The sequence below is a fragment of the Crocuta crocuta genome, unplaced genomic scaffold (assembly GCF_008692635.1).
Source record: "Crocuta crocuta isolate KB4526 unplaced genomic scaffold, BGI_CrCroc_1.0 scaffold124, whole genome shotgun sequence".
In the NCBI taxonomy this organism is placed as follows: Eukaryota; Metazoa; Chordata; class Mammalia; order Carnivora; family Hyaenidae; genus Crocuta; species Crocuta crocuta.
In genome coordinates this window covers 3,214,159-3,221,409 of record NW_027551573.1, presented here as the reverse complement: position 1 = coordinate 3,221,409, position 7,251 = coordinate 3,214,159, and the positions used below count along the sequence as shown (strand labels likewise).

The 7,251-nt window shown below is 46.4% G+C and overlaps 1 long non-coding RNA gene across 1 annotated transcript; it reads right to left on the bottom strand.

Moving 5' to 3' along the window:
* Window positions 1–290: 290 nt before the first annotated feature.
* LOC144220998 (uncharacterized) lies at window positions 291–6,758 on the bottom strand. The gene is made up of 5 exons (XR_013331917.1): window positions 6,684–6,758; window positions 3,595–3,697; window positions 3,390–3,498; window positions 2,411–2,476; window positions 291–486 (listed from the first exon to the last, which is right to left on the bottom strand). It is a non-coding gene; the product is annotated as an uncharacterized LOC144220998 (long non-coding RNA).
* Between the last annotated feature and the right edge of the window lie 493 nt (window positions 6,759–7,251).

The following is a 7,251-nucleotide window of genomic DNA, read 5'->3' as shown; positions in this document are numbered from 1 at the left end:
TGGCTCCAGCTTCCCTCCATCTTTAATTCCCACTTACAATCTGCTTGGGTGTCAGAAAGCAGCCCACCACACTAATTAGTGCTGTGTGTTAAGTAAGAGTCAATGGTCTCTGAGCAAGAGCCCAAAAGGCTCTTCTTCTGTGCGAAAGAGAAACTTTATAATGTGTATTCCAGCTGCTCAGGGACCTTTCTGTCTCACCTCCTCCCTATCTTATTCCAAATAGGTGATGCTATTTTATACCTGGGCTCCACAGAGATGAGGTTAAATAACTGCATTTACGTGAACACAGCCCAAGGGTTGCTTTAGTTTATTTTAGCAGCACATGGGAGAGGACAGAGGGGCAACAGCAGGGTGACGTGTACCCGGCCAGCAAAATCTCCTACAGGAAATTATTGACGCCAGCCAGCTGCTCCAGGCCCCTGCTGGGTCGTTTCCCCTCCTCTCCCATCTCTCAGGGGACAGCCATCCCGCCGTGGCTTGCCAGCTCTGGAAGACAAAGAGGGCAAAGCTTGCAGCCTGCTGCGTGCCTACCTCCAACACATCCCCCCACCCCACCTCCGTGAACCCACAGACAGACAGGGCCCTGCCAGGGGTGGGGGTGGGAGGAAGTGTCCGGCAATCCTCTTTTCTCTAGAAATGGGATTGGAAATGGGGTAATCGTCTAAATGGGCAGTCCTGATGAGTCGATAAGCATAACTCCCATTTTTATTACAGTGATGAGGCTGCCTGAGCGAGCGTAATCCCTCTCCCGGGCTCCAGGAGATTGCCAGGCAGCCAGCCGCCACCCCGCCCTCCACCAAGGCTGCATTAGTCTGATGGCAAGAGGTACTGAGCTCTAGACGGACTGCATTTTATAATAGCACTTAAAAGCATGGATCCTGGGGTCAAGCCAGGGTCTAAGGCCACCAATGACCAAGCTCCCTGTCCCCTTGACACTGCCCTCCTGCTCTCCCAAATACTGATGGGACATAGACGGTCCAAATGCAGGGCCACCTTCAGTCACGTAAGGTGGAAAAGATGTCAGGAAAGGCCCCCAACTCAAATGCCTGAGGAAAGCATAGCATAATGGAAAAACCCAGTCCAGCCCCAGCAAACACACTAACTCTTGAGGCCTCTCTTTAATAATCTGCATTGTGTGATTGCTGAGGTCCTTTCCTGCTCTTCCTCATAAAAACCCCATGGATTCACAACTCTCCCACCCAGCCAGCAAGTCCACCATTACATAGAGTAATTCCTTTCTGCTTTAGAGGCTGTTTTATCCTTTGCAACTCCCAACTGAAATTACAGCTTTCCACTTTATTAATGAACACCTTATGGGAGAGGATGACCTATTAGTAGCTGGAAGCGAGGCCCTGAGGGAATGGGACAGGCAGGGGAGGTGTGGCCTTGTGCACCAGAAAGATACAAGGGATTCAGGATGGGAGGTAGAAAAACACCAAGGCCATGTCATCCAGAGCCCACCATGTGGGCAAAGTGCACAAAGAATGGATGAGGTCCAGGCAGATGAACTGCAGGTCCAGGCAGCTGGCTCTGCTGACAGCAGTCAAGGACCTTCAGAACAAATCATGACCCTGTGTGGGCTCCTGATCGGTGTCTTCATCTTTCTCCATTCACACATTTACTCAAGTAGTGATTAGCTGGGAGATGCAACAAACTTAAAACTGGATTTAGACTCAGAAGCTGGACCCTAGCTGCAGTGACAGCATTTACCTGTCACATGACACTGAACAAGGCATGTCACCATCCTGAGCCAGCAAAATAAGGCTACTGCCTCCCTTTCACACTTCATGGGCAGGGTTGCCACCTTGCACACCTCCAGAGGGCACTGTTCCCATGGGAGTTTACATGAGTGGTACTAGCCAGAACTGGGCAATGCACAACTGGCATATTGCAGCCCTGCCTGCAGTTAAGAAAACATCCAATGACATAGGATATGTTAGGCATGGACACTATTAGCACAATAGTATTATTGTATTGGTCACATGCTAGAAAGGGATGCTAGACCCATTAAAGACATTTGTAAAAAAGCTAAAACTTAGTGGCAACAAGCTTTGTGTTCTACCTACCTCAACCGTGGTGAAACAGGAAAGCAATCCATTATACAACCCTAGTGCTGTCACCATGATTCAGATGACAAGAATCACAAAAAAGAAAAAGGGAAATAGGAGATGTGGCCCCAAGCCCAGGGTGAGGCAAATACCCTTCATTGGGTGTCTCCTGTTCCTGAGACTACTCTGCTCCCCACACTATCCCCCTCTCAAAATGTCCTCCGCTGTAAGACACTCAGAGTCTCAGTTAAGACAAGCTGCCATGACAGACTCGGAAGATCAGAACAAGAGGCCAAAAACCAAATATGTCTGCCCCTAAAGGAGGCTTCCTGGATTTCACTCTCCCTCACATACCAACTCACCATCAGCTCAGGGCAGCAGGTCCTAACAGTTTCCTTTTCTCTCAACCTTCCATGGGCCACTTTTGCCTGGGACAGGAGAAAGATGTACAGATTCATGACTCTGCCACATTGCCTCTTGCCTCACCAGTTCTAAGTCCCTTCTTTCTCTTCCCCACATACCAGCAACATTCAGGTCAAATAAATTAAAATATGTTGAAATCATGCAAAGTCTTTGATCTACTACTGCTTTTCCTACTGGGGTGGGGGATGGAAATGGTAAACACTGAAAGCATTTGTTCTCAGCTGTCATTTCTCTTTCCACTGCTCCAACTCAGGCCATCTTCATCAGATGCTTCCTAGCATGCCTCCCTGGCTCCAAGACCCTTTACCCTCCATGCAAGACCCCTCTCAGAGCTACTGCTCTAAACACAGCTCGTAGCCTGTCCCACCTCTGTGTTACAGGCTGCATGGCACCCCATGCCAGAGGATAAGATCTCGGCCACCAGCTTGTTCCCAACCTCACTTTTGGCTACTTTCTTCCATGTATCCAACACTGCAGTCCCATGGGGTGGCCCCTCATTCCTGAACAACCTTCATGCACTCATTCACCCGGTGTGTGACTAATTGAGAGTGTAAGGTGTATCTGACAATGTACTGGGCACTGGAGATGTAGTAGAAGGCAAATCTAACCAGGTATCCCAGAGCTTACCACCTTTTGGGGAAAACAGACATCACTAAATAACCACAAATATATGATTACAAACTCTGATGTATGATAAAGGAAAAGTGCTCAAAGATGTACAAGGCAGAAGGGCTAAAGTGGTCTGGGAATCAGAGGCAGCTTCCCTGAAGAAATGATACTTGAGCTGGTATGTGGAAAATGAGAAGGGATGAATTAGGTAAATGAGGTGGGCGTGGCAGCCATGGCAGAAGAGAGGATTCCCAGCAGAGGGAGCTGCCTGGGCCTGGAGCTGGTGAGAAGCAGGAAGAAGGCTCATACACTGAGCACCGAGCTGGGGGTGCTGGTCCTGGGTGGAGCTGGAGAAGTCGCCAGGGGTCAGGTTATAAGGGTTCTTAGAGGCTCTACTTAGGATATATGGGTCTTCATCCTAAGAGAAATCAGAAGGCATTAAGAGGTTTTGAGCAGGGAGGCAGGGTACTTTGGGGAACATGGGACATAGATATTTGCATTTTGAAATTCTTACTCCAGCTGTTGTGTGGAGAAGGGGCTGGAGAGGCCAGAGGAGATATGGAGGTCCAGTAAGGTGGGAACAGCATCCGTCTCAGGCAAGAAATATGGATGTAAACCTGGAATGGGAGTTGGGAGTGAAGAGTGAGTCGAGCAAATGAACGTGCCAAACCAGTTTACCAAGCAAGGATGGAAAGAGGGAACACTAGAAGATGACCAGATTTGGGTAAAAAGATCCTGCCATCCGTTTGGGACATAATGGCTCTGGGGGAGACTTTGAGGCCTCTGAGTGGAGAGACCAGTGACAGATGGGTCTGGGATGGAGATGTACGAGTCCATCTGCACACAGACCAATGGAAGATGTGGACGTGAATGAGTGCGCTTTACGTCACCACTCGTGGTTACCTCTCTCCAGGGGCTCCACCTGTGCCTGCCCCCATACAAGGAGAGCTGGTCTCAGCTGCCTCATAGCACGCCTCCAGCCTCTGGGCTCACTCCTGCTCTAGGGCCTCTTGGATTATTTTATGGCCACTCCCCCACATGTCTTCACACTAATGATCCAGGAACACCTCGGAGGAAGACACGTGGCTCTCCTCCTCGGCCTATGGAGAAGAGTCTGGCTCTTGAATGACCAGGAAGATCCAGACCCAAGAGCCCCAACTAGAAACTCTTCTCAGAGTCCTCAGAAGAAAATGGTCCCATTATTACCTCTGCTTCCAATAAACTAAGATAGGTATTGAAACATTCTTAGAAGACAGTGGTATTGATGTTTTCTCACTGTTACTATAAATAAGTGATCAATCAGATATTTATTGGGGATGTATTTCTCTTTTGTTAAAGACTTCTTGTGCGAAAGGTACAAATAGGCAAAGAAATGAGTTAGCTCTAGCCTTAAAGAACCTAGCACAGCCTCTTACTCAGAACCCAGTGCTCTGGCCATAATTCAGAACTAAATTGTGCATTATTTCATGGGATTATCTATAAGAAAATCAAAGCCTGACTCTGCAAGGAGCTTATAATCTCAAGCAAATGTAGGACAAAGATAGATGAAAAATTAATTCTAATACCTGTATGTAATTCTATATTACAGGCACCCTTCTCCAGTGCCTCTTTGCAACTGAGAAAAAGTACCTGACCTCTAAGCAGACACAGATAGTCATATGATTTGGCTGGATTTAAGCCTTCGCCCCCCTGCCCTGGGCAGATGTCCTTGTGCAGTGCACACCATGCACAATGCATACATGACACCAGTAACAGGTGTTGTTCACAGGGAAGGGTCAATATAGGATGGGTGAGCCAGGAAACAGGTAGAATTGGCTGGGAATGAGAAGACTAGAAAGACTAGAGGTACCTCAAGTGACAGAGGAGTTTTGACTAAGGAAGAGTGTATACCTAATGGAGTAAAGAAATGAGATTGAGAAGTTTGGTCGGGGAGTGATTATGGAAGACCCCAAACATCAGGCTAAGAAGTTTATACTTGATCTTGCAGGAGCTCAGCATTGCCTGGGGACATGACCCTCCATGCTGGTTAATTTTAGGTGTCAATTTGAGTGGGCCTCAGGGTGCCCAGATTAAACATCATTTCTGAGTGTGCATGTCTGTGAGGATGTTTCTGGATGAGATCAGCATTTGAATCAGCAGAATGCCCTTCCCCATGTGGGTGGACATCATCCAATCCCCTGAGCACCTGAACACAACAACAGGTGGAGGAGAATTTGCCCCTTTGTTCCTACCTCGCTGCTTAAACTAGTACATCTCATTTCATTTTCCCTGCCCTTGGACTGGGATTTCCATCACTGGCTTCCATGGTTCTCAGCCCTTCAGACCCAGACTGAATTATACCCCGGATGGCAGATCATGGAACTTCTTGGCTTCCATAATTATATGAGCCAATTCCTCATAATAAATCTAATTTTAGACAGATGATAGATGATAGATAGATAGAGAGAGAGAGAGAGAGAGAGATAAATAGATGTCCCATTGGTTCTTTTTCTCTGGGAACCCTATTACGTTCTCTTTTCCCCAAAGCAATGCCAGGGAGAGTTGGCTATCAGCATCAATGGTCTCCAAAGTGCCCACTTGCACCCTGAAAGTCCATGAAGGATACCACTGGATGAAAAAAACAGTTACAAATCTTTGTGCGGACATGGAACCCCAAATAATGTCTCACTGCTTGCATTTGTAGCTTGCCTAAAATATATATATTTTTATAACCCATATATTTATTTTTATAATGGTCTCACTTGATCAGGAGGATGAGCAAACAGAGCTGTTAAGGGCCTCAGGAAAGGTCAAAAGAGAAAATCTACAGTGGCGAAGTTGGGACTGGAACCCAGGTCTTTTACTCAGAAACCAGTGCTCAAGGGCGCCCAGCCTCCCTGCACTTGGTTTGGCATCCTCCGTCTTTTACTGGTCACCACACTGAGTACTTGAATCTGCCAGTGCTGGGTCCTTTCCAAGAAAAGACAAAGCTTCCAAACAAGCAGTAATGACATTGATTATGCCAAGCCAGAGGCAGGGGATTCTGGATCATTTCCTTAAAATACTTGCTCAGCAGCACCCGTGCCCTCACCCCCAACACCCCTCATCCCAAGAAAGAAATGTATGGCACTTCATTAACATGAGGAAGAAATAATTCCCTGTGGATTTCTGCAGCCTCATTTCCGTAGATTGTCAAATGCCAGCAGCAAGCCGGTCTGGCTGCATTGTTAGCTTGGCTTGATCTTATTTTTTGTAGTTTTTTGGCAGGCTGTCAGCCTGCCCCTCCCCCTCCCTCTCACCCCCGACAGGGCAAAACAAATCACCTTTGAGTTTCCTGGTATATCATTCAAAAGATTTCCCTGTTCACCCTGGATTTCATAATATAGTGTTCTCTTCTGCTATCACAAGCCATATATTTCTCTCCAAGAAGGAACACAAAAGTTATTTTTAACACCATACTATAAGATAAATGATTGAAATATAATTTTAAAAAGTAAACAAATAAATGGAAGACTTTCCAATGTGTCACGCAAAGCAAAAAAGCACTCTGTTCAAAAGCTAATTTTCAGTTATCAGATTTCCATCCCCCCTCCCCGATCTTTTCCTGCTTCACCCTTTTGTTACCAAGGAATGAAAGGGGATTCGTCCTTTTTTTTCTCAAAGACCCATCATCTCAGGCTGCGGAGTTTCTCCACACCTGAATTCACACATCTCCCACATCATGACAATTACCTCCATGGTAACCACTCATGACATCATAAACACAATGTGATAGCAGAAGAAACAAGAGCTACAGAGACCCTGTTGGATGCAAATGCCCTGTGTGATCTAAGGGGCTCATGGGAACAAAGGGAATTTTGTCTTGAGATTTTAGCAGGAAAGTAATTCCTGAAATCTATTCTTATATTTCAATATTTATTGGATTTCAAAGCTTCTTGCTGCACATAAGCCTGTGAATACAGACAAAGGGCCATGACATTTCTAGAACGGCACCACAGCACCTGCATCTGAAAGCAAACTAGTGAAACCGAAAGATTTCAACCTAAAGACATAAATCCTTAACAATAGTCGGATCTCACAGGTATTTCTGATGGTCAAAAGAGGGGCTCTTGGAACAGCTCCAGAGTTATATACAAGGCAATGTGTTCCTAGAAAGTCCCTTTTCTCTTTCTACCTTTTCTTACCCAAAATA